The 18,356-nt window shown below is 46.7% G+C and overlaps 1 protein-coding gene across 3 annotated transcripts in view; it reads right to left on the bottom strand.

The window, feature by feature from the left end:
• The window catches only part of LOC125942970 (neprilysin-11-like), a 633,184-nt gene that overhangs the window by 328,257 nt on the left and 286,571 nt on the right, over window positions 1-18,356 (bottom strand). The window lies entirely within an intron of this gene.

The following is an 18,356-nucleotide window of genomic DNA, read 5'->3' as shown; positions in this document are numbered from 1 at the left end:
ATAACCAAAGCAACAATTTTCAAGGCCCGCACATATGCAAAACATGTGCACGGAGCCACCACGCGTATGCGACAGTCGAGGGATGCGGCTAGAACGTTTGCATTCAATTTACAGTCGAATCTCGTTAATTCGAACCAAATCACGCGGCGGCGCCTCGGACCGGCATTGCACCGCCCTAGAGTAAAAGCTTAGGAGAGACCCCTCAATGTCGCGCGCGAACAAAACAAAAAAAGAAAAAAAGAACGCGGCGGAAATTTCACACTCTCTCTGAAATGGCAAGGTCGCCGATTCTGCGTTGGGCCGGAACATGCGTGTACGTGCCGACGTCTCAGCCACACTACCGTAGCCACGCATAGAAAATGGCGGGGAACCCTTCTTTCTCCTTTATGCTTCCTCTACTTTCTGGTCACGTGTTGACCTTGCACGCTGCGGCTACGGCGCAGAGGGAAGCAGCGGCGCTGTCCCAGGCCGGCCAACGCCCGCTTCCCGATAACGGCAGAAAACGAAGCTTCGGGGAGCTGGCACCGGGCCGGCTGTAGCGGCGGCGCCTGCACGGCGGCGGGCGCGCACGGCGACAGTCGAAAGTGAGGGAGGTACGAGGGAGGGCGAGGGGAGCCACCGAAGCGGCGGAGCTGCCTATGCGAAATCCGCTTCCCTGCCCTTCCCCGTGCCGTGCCGGCGCCGCCCGCTCAATGAAGTTTCGTTTACTGCCGTTATCGGGAAGCGAGCTTTGGCCGGCCTTGGCAGTTCCGTGGCACTCGTTCGCTATGCGCGCCGTGATATTTCACGACTCGCACTCAAGATACTGATTTCAGCCTCACTGGCTGTTCGTTCGCACCACGTGCCCTTCTCCTCCACTTCGTCTCTCTTTCTTCCTCGAGCACTCCTTGGGGCGCCCGTTTGAGGGGAGCGTTCGCCGTCTCCGTTGACTTCCGTACTCCCAGGCAGCCGCACTGTATCCGGTATTTCGTTTCCCGCGACTGCACTATAAGCGATACGTGTATACATAAAGTGCTATGGGAAAATTAACGGGAGTCTGAAAAGACCACACTATATCCGGTCCGGCACTATAAGCGGTTACGTTATAAGTGGTCTATACTGTACTTGGAATTTTTCGTGGCGTTCTCACCCAAAAAACGGCAGCAGGAAAAAGGGTTTCTGTGTGAGTTTCCGCGTAACATAATGAGCTTTTCTCGTATATTCAAATTACAATCCCATGCTATCATGTCTGCACGTTGTGTGTACGTCGTACTTCCAGAATTTTCTGACACGTTTTACTTTTAGTAATTCAATTAGATAAATAAGTCACTTGGGCAAGGCGGAGGGCCTACAAGAATGAGGATGTATGGTGTGCTAATGGTACAGCCACCTAGTGTCTGCGGTCACTCAGAAGAACCTCAAACGGCAGCTGGTTGTCTTTAGGTTTCCGCGTAGGAGATTATCGTTTTCTGGTATGTTAGAATAACTAACCGAATCCATCAAATCTGCAGCTTGCGTATAAGACGCACTTTGAAGACGTACACTGGCGCTTGGCGGACGGCCAAGAAGAACTAGGATGTATGCTACACTTCCACACACTTACGTGCGCGCACGACGTACGTATTTTGTGGTACTGGTGCTTGTGTAACGTCGGCAAACGTCAGTTGGAGCGTTGGTACTTGTCTAATGTCCGCACCAGCTTAGCTGTACATCCCGTTCCACAGGGTGGAATGGAGGATTTTTTTAGAGCGCACCTCTTAGGCGCTGGTTCGTGCGGCGAGCGTCGGCGTTACCTGTAACCATGGCGTAAGAACATTTAAATGTTGACACTGCGTGCGCACGACCGTCCAGAATATGTTCGGCAGTGCGCGGGCGAACCCAGTAGCTCTGCTGCGAGCAGCTAGATGGCGCCATGGTCAGCGGTCCCAGCTTAGCGGCTCCGGCGGCTTGACATTCGTCTGCCTCCCCTAAATCACGAATAAATTCGGTTATTTCAGATTAAAGGTATAAGTGTACCAGGCTTAATGCTTCGCTAACATGAAAGTATCTTGCGCAGGCCGTGAATGACGTGAACACGGATCGATCGGGCAGCACTCAAAGCCCACTCAAGTGCCTTTCGCGCGCACAATTTGTTCCGTCCATTCTAGTCGTTAATCCAAGCATAAAAAAAAATAAAAGCGTTAGCCCGCGTGCTACCCCTCGATCAGAATAAAATAGTAAATGCATAGGAAAATGTTTCATTTCATACTTATCGCTGCTTCCATTCACACTCAGAAAATCGTTCAAGCATCGTTCCGCGAATTCAGTGTGGCCGCGATAAAAATTAAGAAATGAAACGGCGCAAGCTTGCGATATGCAATGCACTTGAGCAAAGTGACTGTTCATTTGTAGAACTTATCATGAGAATGCACATAACTATGTAAAAACTCTTTCAAATGAAAATTTATTAAGCGGGATGAAAGCAGTCGTCTTATCCTTAATTACCGCATCACTAATACAGTTTACTGGTGAAAACCAGAGAAACTGCCTTTTTTGTTACAATTCCACTTAACATAGACAATGTATATTATTCACTTGGCTTTTGTCCATTCAGGACTGAGTGACTCTTGCAGGATCTAAAGAAAGAGGTGACTTTCTTTTTTCTTAAATTTCATATGAGAATGTGCCAATGTAAGCATATTTGACAACGCATGCTACAGCATGTCCACAAATACACTTACACCCACCACACAATTATCTCATTGAATTTCTTAAATTTTGCAAAGACACAATAAAAAAATTGTGCATAAAGCAGCTGGATAATTTTAATAGGAGATAACTATCCCAGAAGGTTACGTTCTCATACACTCCCACAATACAAAAATTTGAATAAAAACATGCAAGCATGCAATATACACCACACGTACATTGTAAAAGAATTCAGTAGCGAGGATGGTACAAATTTGAAAATCAGGCGCATATTTGCGCAGAAAACAGCAGTATTATAAAGGGTACACCAAGATTTAAAAATATGTAAATGTCACGTAGCTGGACAGAACCAAGGTAATGTTGTTTGCCGTCCCTTTGAAATACTCATATGATTTTTTTTACATTCCGCCTAATTACATAGTTAGTGTTAATTATTCAATTTGTCAAATATTATAATTAGGTATAAAGTGTCAATGAGAAAATTGCAAGCAGCATGAAAAACTCCCGATACAGCATTATTTTGCTCAATATGTGCTACATAGAAGTGTTTTCCAAGCGTGAAGAAGCCCATGAATACATGCAAAGTGCCTCGAGCGTCCAGTCGCGCGGCGATTTTGCGTGTATTCGTGGGTTGCTTTCACGCTCGCAAACCACTTTTATGTATCAGGTATTGAGCAACAGAAAGCTGTATCGAGAGTCTTCCAAGTTGCTCTGCAATTTTCGCGTTCATATTTTTATCTTAATTATAATATTTGAAACGTGGATTAATCAATTATGAAAATACTTTTGTAATTACACGGAATGCAAAAATAATCTGAATATCTCTGACTGAAGGCAAGCAACATTAACTTGGTTCTGTCCAGCAGCGTGACATTGGCACATTTTTTAATCTTGGTGCATGATAGTTGGGACACTGCATATATCTTAGACATGCAGTAAATTTGCACAAACTACTGTGGCACACAGTAGTTTCTCACACAGCGGTTCTTGCGGCACACTCTTCCGAAGTGGCTTTCGAGGTTTATTTAACTGTGTGAGATACTTTGGACAGTTCGGAAGTAAGGTGGGAACTCCACTTGCAAACAGAACAGGGTTCTTTGGCGCGTCAAGTAGCACCCTTTCATCGAGTTCCGCGTAATATTCTATGGATAACGTTGGTGGATATCATATATTCTGAAAAATGCTTGGCTCAGATATGGTCGGTAGGCATTAGAGTTCGGTCTGCCCGCAAATTTGCACGGCGCCACTGCTCTAGACGACCGCTGTCGGACGGCGCTTTGAATAGAAACGCACGCTCCGTACAAGTCCGGTATCGAGAATTGCAGTTCGGAACGAAGCCCTTTCTACCCATTTCAAATGCCCCTGAGAAGGCCGCTGCCACCTTTGTTGAGGACCTGTGGCGAATATACCAAAGCTCAAGCTCATCAAATCCACGCGAAAATGCTTACCTTCAACACAGCGAGACCGCGCATGCAAGCAGGAAGACGCAGTAGCGGCACCACGCGCCATGCCACCGAGGCTGGGACCGCATTCCGCAGCGCCCTCTACGACCACGACGACCGAGGTGTAACCGAGCCAAACATAATCTGGCCAAGGTAACTAACTATACCTGGTAGCGAAGCTTCCGTAGAAGCCCATACGTTCAAAACATGGCGGCTCATCGGCGGTTCATGGAGCTTAGCGCCATCTATGTGAGGACGGAACACTTCCGGCGGATCAAAAATAGTGTGACGTCATATCCGGTAAAAACAGAAGTGACGTCATTTTGTTCTCATAGGCGCGAAATTTGCTTTCGGAGGCCTGTCATTAGAGCTTTATATTCTAATGCGCCGCCATTCGACTTGATGGGTTTTACGAGCTTTCAGCGCGGACGCGATGCAGGAAAAGGTCAGCCGTGCGGGTGTCGGAATCGCATCACTTCACAGAACTTACTTTCTTTGGAGGCCGACGAACGCTTTGGGCGCAGATTGAGTACAGTGCTCGTCCTTTCGTCGGACGCCAAGCCCGTCGGCCAGCGCCGTCGCACGAAAACAACTAAAGTCAACAAGTATCTGACGGTCGCAGCTCGCTACTTCTGACTTCACAAGTTACATTGAATTCAATGCATTGGTACATGCATTGAATTCAGACTACGTGTACCTGAATGTGCCGACTCACTTTTTCGCGCCAAGAAACTATTTTCTCGCAAACGTGCCGCGCAGCATTCCAAATTGCTGTTTATTACTTAATGTGAAGCAATCCACGAACATCATGCACGAAGTGAAGAACACACAAAGCTCTCTGAGCCGAACAGCACAATGCGACAACTGTCAACTTACGGCTGAAGTGACAAATATATAAGCAATTTGCAAAGTAATGAATTGAAAAAAAAAGAACGTAATGAAGGCGTTCTTACAAAGCAGCAGCCAAGCAGACAGACGTTCAAGCATACGAAGCCAGCGAACACCACGAAGACGCTATTGCACATATTTTGTAGCGTCGCCTTGCCTGATCACACCATGGCCGGTATTTTGTAGCCATGCGTTATGCTTTATTCTATACTAGTCTTATCATCCACCGCTCACGGCCGGCTGATCCCATTGATAACGTCTACGTCTACAGCCACATCGACAAGTAGACGTATAGTGCACTAGAAAAGTTACTACAGTAGATAACTAGTACGCGCGTTCCCTTGGAGACAGGAAGTGTTGTATTGCCCTCTAGCGGGCGGCATGACGCTGCGAAGCTCAGTCATAGAGTAACATACGAATTACAAGAGTGGACACTCCAGCCTAAAAACGGCGGCGCTACGCAGCTTCATTGCGCCCGCTAGAGGGCAATAACACTCCCTGTCTCCGAGGGAACGCGCGTACTAGTTATCTACTGTCATAACTTTTCTAGTGCACTATAGAACTTCTACCTATTTACAAACATGCGCCCTGGACGGCTTCCGGTTTGGCTCAATGACCTAGTCCGCTAACTGTATAGCGAGCAAGAAAGGCAGTGGCGGTGATGTAGATTAGCAGGAGTGCGCTTTGTGATCCGGCGCAGTAGACTGATAAGTCCCGCTACCGGAAGTTTCTTGGGAGCGCACAATCGCTGCTGTTATCGCGTGAGCGAAATCGTATATAGACGGTTTTCAGCAGCGGCGCACGGGCGCAGCCATGTTTTATCACGTGATTGCGCCGGCATGACTGGCCTTGGGTTGAAGGCCAGCGAAGGAGCCGTACTGCTGTAGTCATGGGCGACGGTGCGGCAAGCGGCGTTGTTTCGGGTCCACCGATGGACAGCGGCTGGATCGACGACACAAAGCTCTGGCCCATTTTTCAACGATCATGTAAGTGAACCATTGTTTGTCATTTTAACGTTGTATGTGCTCGCGCCGGAGTGCTCTGGCGCTCGATCATCGTGCATGCGCGTCGCTCGTTCGCGCCGAACGATTCGAGCTCATGGAGGCTTATTTTGCGGCGTTCACGTCAGTTCGCTAGTTCTTCTTATTTTTGTGGTTAGTGTGGTGTACTTAAGCTACGATCTGAGCTGTTTGAAGTAGTTGCCCAGCCTCTCGCGCTTTGCTTGACGGCCTCGAATGTGTATGCTTGAGCGCCGAGTGAAAAATCCGTGTCTGCTTGTTTGTTGACATCTCGTTCGCTGGTATTTTAGCTTCCCACATACCTTGAGGTAAGCGTTTGCCTCGATACTGGTGCACTGATCTCTGCAGAATCCACCAGTGCGGCGGGCACGCAATAGTTTCGCGTATTTGACTTCAGAGCGGCAGATTGTGTTTGTGGGGTGTACTAACTGAATGCCCCCGAACGAGTATTGTTTCATAGTAAAACCCCTGTCACACGAGCACGTTCGATCGCAATTGAGCCTCGATCCGAATCCAGTCGGTCGTGATCCTCAAATCGTAATCGAAGTGTCCGATTTCGATCGGAGACCAACGTAAGCAGCTTCTAGCTCAGTGTAACAGAAAACGAGCTACAACGAGAAAGAAAGAGATCCGAAGAAATAACCCTCTAAAAGGCCGTTTTCTTTTTTATGCACGTATAATTTTGAAAATCTGTGTGCTGCGTCGACGCCATGCACGTAGTTCTGAGATTTGCAGACGATCAGAATCAGCGGACGTGGCACGTCGTTTACCTAAAATACTGGATGAAAAAGTAATTCTGAAAATGGATTTGTACATACCTTTACTACCTATTAGGCACGTTTATTATTTGCTTCTGACTTAGTTACACTTAAAGCGTTAGAGCCCAAACAAGATCCTGATCCTTGGACTGTGTAGTAGCGATCATTTTCGATTGCGATCGAAAGTGCGAGCCCGATCGAGGATCGATCGCGATCGAGAGTGGCCATGTGACAGGGGCATAACTTTGGTTAGCTGTAACTCAAGCGTTTTATAAATGAGAGCTCCCGTATGAACTTTTCAAACTCTTCATAGGAGAGCAACACCAGCTTAGAAATCAAATATGTATGAATTATTGAAACTCCAGCAGTATAATTTATAAATCCAAACCATCAGTTTAATATCAAACTGTATCTATCGTGTTATTTTAATTCTTTCAAACATCTGCAGATGTCTTGAGGAGTAAATAAAAAAATCTGCTTTCTTTCATTGCCATTTTTTTTCATTCCCGCAGTACATACAAATGTTTCTCCCCTATTTCAGTTGTCTACGACTGCATGGTCAAGGCAATCGACCAAGATGGGAAGCCTGCACAGGACTACAGGGGGTTTGCAGAGGGCATCAACCTTTTTGACAGTGGCAATGTTGGGAAAGCTTTGTGTCAATCCAAGGATGGCATCTGCAGCATAAAGCTGTGTTCCAAGCTGCAGTGTTGGGTAGGGATAGTCCTTGGTTGGACGCCCATCAAAAAAGTGAATAGAACATACCTGAAAGAAAAGGGTGATTCATGTAATATTTACAATGGTTTGCTTTTATTTGAACGTAAGAATAAAGGAGTCCACATAAATAAAGAGCACGCACATGGGTAATACATGCAGTTCTTATTGCAAACTGCCACAAATGTGACAAAAAAAGGCAATAGCAATGTGCTGCCAATGTCTTTTCCATAATCACAAATAATGTCATAATTTCATAGTGTCAAATAATGCCACAATTTCGCGATGTCAAAAGAGGGCATGAAAATTAAAGTAAATAATATATACATATTCAGCATGCACTTTGGGGGAACCCTGAAAGACACAAGGCAGAAGGAAACACCTGATTTGTAGTTACCACTACTTTAAAACGCAGCGAATCAAATAATGTCAAACTGGTGAGGATGAAATTATTTACTTTTATTTTCATGGTTTCTCTTGACATCACGAAATTGTGACATTTTTGTATATCACTTTACGATAAACACGCAACCAACGCTTCTAGAGTTGTTTGAAAGAATAATTTTGGGCTGCAGCACCAACACAGCTAGCTTTCGCGCACCTGTTGCTGGCTACAAACAACGCCATGGTCTGCGTTCTGATCACACCTTGCATCCGATACAGCAGCGAAACCAACATATGTAAAATCAGACGCGCAGGCAGGAATTCGTAAAGCTTAACGATTTAAAAATGGAGTTCAGATAGCACTTTTCCAATCTTTTCTGCAGGAGTTCTCACCGCGACAACTAGTACGCCTTAATTGGCACCGATCCCGGCGCATATACGCATGTGGCGTGTAATTTCGCTTAAGGATAAAAAATCACTGATAGTAGGTGACTGTGCCAATGCAGTATCGCTAATGCTTGTGTTCCGCCACGGAAACACCGCACGGTGACCTTAATGTACAGCAAGCGCAAGTAGCGAAAATTATAAACTATTCCGCAAGCCAAGCGCGTTTATCTTATTCGGTACTATGATCTGCTACTTACTCTTGCCCATGTGCCTTAATTGAAGTCCTTTCTCTGTAGGCTCGCTATCCAGCATTGTCGGGTGAGCTTGTTTTTCTCTCCTTGAGGAAATCGCTGCATGTAAAACGGCCTCGGGCACGGGCAGTCTTGATGCAGCTGTGGCGCGTGTATTTCACACACCGACGTGTTCCACAGCTTAATGTCGCCATCACAGTTTTGCATCCGACCACAGCACACGTTTTCCCTCTTAATCTCCACATGGAGCAGAATATTGTTCGACATTTAACAAACTGCGCTTGTTAAACGCCGCTGGCTACGCTTTCGCGACTGAGCAATGGTAGTTTCGTTTGCGCGCCCAAGGCCAGAGATGTCCAACACGCGCGGCGCTCCGGTGGCGCCATCTGATTTCGGTTGCACAAACCGGCTGCTGAAAATCGTCTATACGTCTACTTGTCTGTGTGGCTGTAGACGTAGACGTTATCAACGGGATCAGCCGGCCGTGAGCGGTGGATGATAAGACTAGTATAGAATAAAGCATAACGCATCGCTACAAAATACCGGCCATGGTGTGATCAGGCAAGGCGACGCTATAAAAGGTGTGCGATAACGTATCCGTAGTCTTCGCAGGGTTCGTCTGCCTGAACGTCTGTCTGCTTGGCTGCTGCTGGGTAAGAAAGCCTTCATTACGTTCTTTTTTTCCTTCATTTCCTCGCAAATTGCTTTTGTATTTGTCACTTCAGCCGTAAGTTGACAGTTGTCGCATTGTGGTGTTCGGCGCAGAGAGCTTTGTGTGTTCTTCACTTCGCCCATGATGTTCGTGGATTGCTTCACAATAAGTAAGAAACAGCAATTTGGAATGCTGCGGAGCACGTTTGCGAGAAAATCGTGTCTTGGCGCGAGAAAGTGAGTCGGCACACGCCGGTACATGTAGTCTGAATTCAATGCCTGTGTGTGCAATTGTGTGAAAGAATGCAGTTATGCTTCGCATCGTTCAATGCCTCCTTTACTAGATGCCTGCCGCGTCGCTCGCTTTCTCATTGGGGCGGCGGTTCCCTTAGTTCTGCATAAATTCAGTGAGCCAGCGCTTGTTGCCTTTTCAACTTCCGCCAGCGCGTCGATAGCGCCTGCCGCCTCCGAGACGGTAAGAGATGCTATAGTAATCTCAGAGGCCGCAGCACGTGATATAGGTTGCAGGCTTGCAGGCTTGCAGCACAAGTGGCGCTGGCTGCCTTTTTCGCGAGACGAAAAAAAGGGAGAGGGTACGGAACCGGGTTTATCGGACCGCGCGGCAGGTATCTAGTAAAGGAGGCATTGGATCGTTATTCATGGCGTTCGCAGATTACTTGAAGCATTTGTTACGAGTGAAATTAGGCAGAACTTGCGAATTGAGAAGAATGTTTGTAAACTGTGGCTACGACGTATTCTGAATAAACACTCCTGCCTCAGTAGCGCATGCATGATGATGTTTACCGACATTTACTGTTTTGTGTGGTTTTTCATAATATCGCCTGGTTATTCCTTTCGTTATATTTATTCTCAACATATGGCAGATGTATTGACATGCCTTGTATTGTGCAGTGCACCCATCTTTTTTTGCTTGCGTTCATCGAAAGTAGCGAATAAAAAGTGTGAATATGCTTACTGAGAATATAACTTGAAAATAGAGTTTCGTCTCTTCCAACACATGTCATGTTTATTTAAAAGGTCTGCACAAACACGCAGTGGCATCGTGTGCTTGCTGCTCTGGCGGTACAGCTTACACGAAGCTACTCGATGCATGGAAGCAACGCGTTAAAAATCAATGTATAGCCTCGGAGACGAGCATTCGCACGGAAGCGCTCTTGGAGGCCGTGTAATTTTTGTAATCGCCAGAAAATAGCCTTCAAGATTAGTTTTCCTGCGGTCATTTCTGAGTCTGTGTAGATTCCACACAGCCGCTAGGTTCGCTGCGAACCCGAATCAGCCGCAGGGGTCTATGGAAGGGTCCTTTCTTATCCTTGTATATGTTACTCTATGGCTCAGCCGCTTTCAGGCTGGAGTGGCCACTATTGTAATCCGTATGTTCCCCTATGCCACTTCGCTCTCGACGCTTTTTTCATCGCCCGCTAAGCGCTGCGTTCGCTGTCCTCTTTCGCTGCGCTCGTTCGTTATGTTACAAGCATGGTGCAAGAATAAAGAGAGGTGCTGACACTCTCCCCCCAACGCGTGCGAAAGCGCCCCCGCTCGCGGCCAGATCAAGGTTGATCCAAATAGGTCGCGAAGCTTCGGGCGAAAAGCTGTTCAGAGCGAATTGTCACCAACATCAGCAAGGGTGGTTATGGGAGCAACGTTTGAAGCGTGACTATGTTTGGAGGAAATAAACACCGGAGATAAAAAGCGTGTTTTAATTAAAGCGCTTTTTCGATTTTATAATAGCTGGTAATTAAAGCATTTTGTCGATTTTATAATAGCTGGTTAATCATCGTCTGTAGTCAAATTTGCGTTGTCACCTCAAATATTGCTGAGACCATGGTTTTGTCGATTTTATAATAGCTGGTTAATCATCGTCCGTAGTCAAGTTTGCGTTGTCGCCTCAAATATTGTTGAGACCATAGTTTACTTATATTATTAAATTCTATTTTCAGCGAAATGTTGTACAATTACGCACCCATATGCAACCTATATTTCCTTCTCGAGCACGCTTCGGCGAAAATTCGAGAGAGCTTCGCAGCAGCAGTGAAACCCAAACTCGAAGTCAAACATCAAAGAGACTGGAACGATTGTTACAAGTTGCTAAGAGAAAATATGCCTGAGGTCATTGAGTACGTCTACATAAACTCCACATCTAGTCCTGATGATCGGCAAGAGGTAAGAGGAACGAATTTATTAATATCTGTTGTGCGTACGAGTGAGCAACGACGGCACTGCGCTACCGTGCACATGCCTCACCCAACACATTTCACAGCTTATTGAGTTGTCCAGGTGAGCTCATTCCTGCCAGCAGCGCAAGGAATGGTGATGACGTCAATATCTGAGAGTTACTTATTACTCAAAATAACCTCTATAATTAGGCATTTCTAAAAGGCGGAAAAATAATTTCATAGTTTTATTCTTTAGCCATGGCTAAAACGAAGGTATTCATGGCAGGTCTTTTTTAATAGGAGTGGATTGACAATAATTGGTGAGGTGTACTGAAAAAGAACGAGCAGTACGCACTCCTTCAAGAAAGACGACGACGACGACGAGTTGGTCGAAGCGGTGTGCCTGTGTTGCCTGCGCTGTGTAACCTGTCGCTGCAGTGCTCTACGCTCTAATTAATTAAACTAGAGTGCCTCTCTACATTTGGTGGAGGTGCTGGGCCCTTTCAGAAGTACTGCGGATTGGGCAAGTTGGTGCATCCGCCTTTACCGACCTGGAACTCCGCAGCCGGACGCTCCCTCCCGTTTCTGCCATGCCTGAGGACGCCGCGCAGCCCGATCCTCCCAGGCATCGCCTGTTGTCTGCTCTGGTGCTCTACGCCACCGCGATCCTCCTGTCTTCAATGGCATCTACGATCATGACGTCGAGGATTGGCTCTCCTCATACGCCCGAATAAGTGCGCATAACAAATGGGATGACAAGGATAAACTGACTAACGTCACCTTCTGTCTTTCTGGAGTCGCTCATCTCTGGTTCCGGAATCATGAATCCGACCTTACAACCTGGACTGCTTTTACTAATTATTTCAAAGAGGTCTTCGGTCGCCCTGCTGTGCGAAAGCTTCGTGCGGAACAACGCTTGCGTGGTCGCGCTCAGCAAAAGGGTGAAAACTTCACCAGCTACATTGAAGATGCGTTGACCTTTGTCGGCGCATTAACCCCACTATGCCAGAAAGGGAAAAGATAAAGAATGTCATGAAAGGCATCGAAGATGATGCCTTCCAGATGCTCTTGGTGAAAAATCCTCGAACGGTTGACGAGGTGATCACCCTGTGCCAGAGCTACGACGAGCTCCGCAAACAACGCCTCACTACGCACCGAGCTGCCGCCCCGGACGACACGATTTCGGCCCTCACCGACAGTTTCAATGCTGCTCCCGCCCACTCCGCGTTCCTCGACCAAGTCAAACAATTTGTTCGAGAGGAAGTCGCGCGTCAACTACACCTTTTGCCTGCTACCCGGTCGTCTGAGTCCTCCTTGTCTCCGGAACTACGTCGGGTCATACACGAACAAGTGAGCGACGCACTACCTCTCGCTCATCAGCCCCCTCCAGCGCCGGTTCCGCTCACGTACGCTGCCGTCGTTGCCGTTCCAAGACCTCCGCCTGCAGTTTCGAACTACACGCCCACAACGCGTCGCCTTCTGCAGCTGCAAACTACGTGCCCAGAAGCTACTTCTGCGCGCCTCCGCAGCCCCTACGCCCGTCTCAGCATTGTGCACCCCAGCCTGGACCCCCTGTTCACAATTTTACGGTATAAATTTTACGGCGTCTTTCAGGGACCAGAGCTTCACATCAATATAGGCGATCCGAAAGAAAATTATAGTTTGAGCTGGCTAAACCTAATAGAAACAGTGGAAATATGGAGCAACGTGATACTCGGCAGCAGTGTTATTGAACACCAAACTCTAGGAATTTGAACACGGAATCAATCGAGAATAGAGGAGTAAGTACACAGCAAATTATGATATGAAAAATTGTAAGTTAGCAAGTATAGAAATTATAACCTCTTGCTGGAAATTTTGTTTGCCAGACACAAAGTTTGCGAAGTATAATGTCCATGTAAGTTAGCACTCAAATACACCGCGGTTACATTTATTACTGTGTTTCGAAGAAGAATAATTAAGAGTCATTGCATGTGACTTACACTTTCAGCTAGAGTTCCTGTGGTTGCCAACGATGCCGCTACGTCGTTCTGTGAGATTTACCCATCCAGTCATCTATCGACCACCGACAACCTGGTCCGTGGATCGTATGTCGCGTAGTTGAGGTGACGTCTCTAGCTTTAGTTTTTGGAAATTCTTGTGATGACTTCCGAGAGGATATGTATTTATTTATTTATTTATTTATTTATCTACAATTCTGCAAGTCTCTACTGAGACCATAGCAGGTGGGCCCTATATATATCTATATAGATACGGATACAAATACAGATACAGATACAATTCACAGAGAGGTCGCTAGCGCATTACTGAAGATAAGGTGACTCCTCCGTCGCACTAACATTGCTACAATTGCTCCACCTTCTCAAAATCTAACTGCGTTCGTGAGCCGGCCCAGTGCCGGGCAAGCCGGTTTACTTCCACAGCAGCGGTGCACGACATACTTTCAGCTATTGCGAATATCGCTCACCCTCCTCCTGTTGCTCTTCTTTTGACTACCGCTGGCGGGGAGAGCCTGTCCCCGTAGCTTCCTGATCGTAATAACTTGCCCTTACAGAATGCTGCTGCACCAATACGACGTCCTAGCGATGTGGAGTTATGCCGTTTGGCTTGGTCAGGGTCATATTGACTTTCGATAGACACGCTGTTATGCGCCTTTAAATGGTCTGTTTGTGCTACCTTAACTAAATGGTGTTCTCCCCGACCTGTGCGACACACCCAGAACGCCTTTCTTCTGCTGCAAGGTTGCAACTCAATTCTCTGAAAGGTCACTTCGGTCCACGGTGTAAGAATAAGGAGAGGTTCTGACACTCTCCCCCCAACGCGCACGAAAGCGCCGCTCGCTCGCGTCGAGATTATGTTCGGCTTGGTTGCAGCTTGTTCGGCGCCGTCGTAGAGGGCGCTGCGGTATGCGGTCCCAGCCTCGGCGGCAAGGCGCGTGCTGCCGCTGCTTCGCCTTCCTGCTTGCATGTGCGATTGCGCTGTTTTGAAGGCACGATTTTTGTTCGCGTTCGTTTCATGAGCTTGTGCTTGGGTATTGTCGCCACGGGCCCTCGACGAAGGTGGCAGCGTCCTTCTGAGGGGCGTTTGAAATTGCTAGAAAGTGCTTCGTTCTGAACTGCAATTCTGGATACCTGACTTGTGCGGAGCGTGTGCCTTTATTGAAAGCGCCGTCCGACAGCGCTCGTCTAGAGCAGTGGCGCCGTGCAAATCTGAGGGCAGGCCGAACTCTAACGCCTACCGACCATGTCTGCACCAGCCATTTTTCAGAGGATACGAAATCGATGGCATATTGTCACGACGTCGAAAGCTCGAGGGACAAACGAAACGCACTTGTCGGCAGAGGCAGTAACAAGAACGGACGGTTTTAAAATAGCGCGCGCTAGTCACTGCTTCTTCTTCTTCTTCTTGCTATGTTTTTCATAAGTGCCGATGCGACTTATGCCATCGTCATCGCCGCGCTAGACACGTGGCAATATTACGCGGAGCGCTCGATAAAAGGATTCCCACCTTATTTCCAAACTGTCCAAAGAACCTCACACGGTCAAATAAACCTCGAAAGCCGCTGTGGAAGAGAGAACCTCCTGTGTGCCGCAGTATTTTGTGCAAATTTTGCTGCATGTAAAAGATATATACTGGGTGGCTTACTATCATGCACCAAGATTGGAAAATATACAAATGTCACGTAGCTGGATAGAACCAAGGTAATGTTGTCTGCCGTCGCTTGGAGATACTCAGATTATTTTTTTTATTCCGCTTAATTACATAATGATTTTCATAATTGATTAATCAACTCTTTTAATGCTATAATTGCATAAAAAGTATGAACAAGAGAATTGTACAGCAGCGTGGAAAACTCCCAATATAACTTTCTGTTGCTCAATACGTCATACATAAAAGTGTTTTCCGAGCGTGAACGAAACCCGCGAATACAGCAATACAGCCTCGAGCGGCCGCGCGACTGGCCGCTCGAGGCACTTTGCGTGTATTCGTGAGCTTCTTTCACGCTCGGAAAAACACTTCTACATAGCGCGTATTGAGCAATACAAAGCTGTATCGGGAGTCTTTCATGTTGCTCTACAATTTTCTCATTGACACTTTTAATCTAATTATAATAATTGAGAAGTTGATCAATAAATACGACTAATTATCTAATTAGGCGGAATGTAAAAAATAACCGAGTATCTCCAAGGGACGGCAACAAGATTACTATGGTTCTGTCCAGCTACGTGACATTTGCTATTTTGAAATATTTGTGCACCCTGTAAAATACTGCTGCTTTCTGTGCAGATGTGTGCCTGATTTTCAAATTTGTTCCATCCTGGCTACTGAATTTTTTTTACAATGCGCGTGCGGTGTATATTACACGCTTGCATGTTTTTATACATTTTTCAATTGTGGGAGTGTATGAGACCACAAGCTTCTCGGATGGTTATCACCTATTAAAATTATCGAGCTGCTTCATGCACAAGTTTTTTCGTATTGTGTCTATGCAAAGAAAAAAGGTCTATGGGATTATTGTGTGGTGGGTGTAAGTGTATTTGTGGACAGGCTGTAGCATGCATTGTCAAACACGCTTACATTGGCACATTCTCATATGCAATTTAAGAAAAAAAGAAAGTCACCTCTTTTTTTAGATCTTGGAAGAGCCATTCAGTCCTCAATGGACGAAAGCCCAATGAATAATATTGTTATTTGCAATAATATTGCTATGTTAAGTGGAATTGGAATAAAAAAAAGGCATTTGCTCAGGTTTTCATCAGTAAACTGTGGTAGTGATGCTCTAATTCAAGATGGGCGCTTGCCTTCGTCCCGCCTAATAAATTCCCATTTCAAAGAGTTTTTACATAGCTGATGTGCATTCTCATCTTAAGTTCAGCCACTTTGCTCTAGTGCATTGCATATCGGAAGCTTGCGCCGTTCCATTTCTTAATTTATATCGCGGCCACATTGAATTCGCGCAACGATGATTGAACGGTTTTCTGAGTGTGAACGGAAGCAGCGATAAGCATGAAATACATTTTCTGGTGCAGTCACTAGTTTCTTCTGATCGAGGGGTAGCACGTGGGCTAACACTTTCATTGTTTTAGGCTTGGATGAACGGCTAGACCGGACGAAACAAATTGCGCGCGCGAGGGTAACTTCAGTGGGCTTTGAGTGCTGCCCGATTGATCCGTGTTCACGTCATCCACGCCCTGCACAAGGAACCTTCATGTTAGCAAATACACTTATCACTTTAATGTGAAATAACGATTTTTTTTCGCGCTTTGAGATTTACTCACTCCACTATGAACGAAAATTTAGCGGAGGCGGAGGAATGCCAAGCCGCCGGCGCCGCTAAGCTGGGACCGCTGGCCGCGACGCCCTGTATCTGCTCGCAGCAGAGCTACTCGGTGCGCCCGCGCGTGGCTGAACATAATCTGGACGCTCGCTCGCGCGCAGTGTCAACACCTAAATATTCTTCCACCGTGCTTCGGTCGAAGGCAACTAACTTACTACCCCCGGTCATTCCGTCAACTTGTGTGGTGTCCCCACTGATGCTGAGAATATCTATGCTGTCCTCTATTTTCATGTATTGGTCTTTGCCAGAAATGTCTCCAGCTTTTGAACCTGTGCTCAACTTCCGCCAATCTGTGAAAACTTTGTGCAACTTTCCCGTTTTCTCACAAACGTTCTACCTAAAACTGTTTTCCGGGGACATACTTTTGTTGGGACCACTGGATTAAAATGCGGATACTAGCAAATATAAGTGTTGCTGAGGTTGATAATAGTATTTGATGATAGCGACGGCCCAAACTGCCTCTGAAATCTTTCGGAAGACGACGAAGGCAACATGACCAAGGCGACATGACACAACAGAATCACGGCAGCGTGACGACGACGTCGTGACTACGGCGGCGCGAAGACTATCGCATGAAGACCATGGCATTATGACATCTTCGCAACTGTGCCTTCATCTCTCATTGACACTACAGCGGCCGCATACTGCTCCGACCATTCGTTTTAACCAGCGCGGACTCCCCGAAATGCGGGAGGTGATCGAAAGCAAGCTGTAGTCAGCGAGCAAGACGAAATAGCGTATCTTCAAAAGAGGCACTCAACGGACTTCGCTGGCAAACGCGCCTCGCAAGAACCAGCCTAGGCGATATAGAAACGTGACACAGTGACACCACCAACGACAGAATCCAACCCGCACGACGTCGCAAACTCTTGGGTGAGAACGCGTGCGTAAGAAAGAGCTAGTTGGCTTTCGGCGACGAAACCACTCTGACGGGAGATAGCTGTCCCGCGCGAGTGCTTGCCCTTTGCCTTAAGCGAGATACTCGGCTGCACAGCTAACAAGGTCTATGCATGGGAGCCAGTTACAGCTATTCGCTCTAAACTCACGCTATGGCGTTCTCACACCCCTCATAACGATCCTCACCTCTCCGATTATAGCTCGCTTTGACGCATCCTCTCCAACAGAGGTCTCTACAGTTGTTAGTTGCTACGCAGTGTGAGCTATTTCGTAACGCTCTTTTGTAGCATTGTCAACGTAGGCAAGGTGCAGTTGCATGATAGCACGCTGTTTTCTCCTGCAGAGCGCGAACATTCAACAACAGAGCGCGAGTGCCTCGCCATTGTTTCAGCAGTAAACAAATCCAGTCCCCAATAGTTCGGCTGGCCATTTACTGTTAACAGTTAGCACGCTCAATTTTGACATTACGTGGTCCGAACTGTTGCCTCGGTTCAATACACTTCAATTTCAATTTATTCACGATCATGTCACATGGGGCCACGCATTACATTCAGAAAAAAAGCAGCAAAAGTTGCGGCTTGAAGGAGATCTGTACTCGCTGGATCACATGGTATCGACAGTTTTTCTTTATTATATGCATACATCGTAACAAAAAGGCAAACATGACATTTATGCCACAAAATCGAGCTCATCTGCGTATAACAAATAATAGAATACAAAAAAGACAGCAGTTACAAATGACGAGTGGGAAACAAACTTCATTTAGCTTATCAGCTCTCTTCTTAA

The sequence above is a fragment of the Dermacentor silvarum genome, chromosome 2, assembly GCF_013339745.2.
Source record: "Dermacentor silvarum isolate Dsil-2018 chromosome 2, BIME_Dsil_1.4, whole genome shotgun sequence".
In the NCBI taxonomy this organism is placed as follows: Eukaryota; Metazoa; Arthropoda; class Arachnida; order Ixodida; family Ixodidae; genus Dermacentor; species Dermacentor silvarum.
This window is presented reverse-complemented; position numbering and strand designations above follow the sequence as displayed.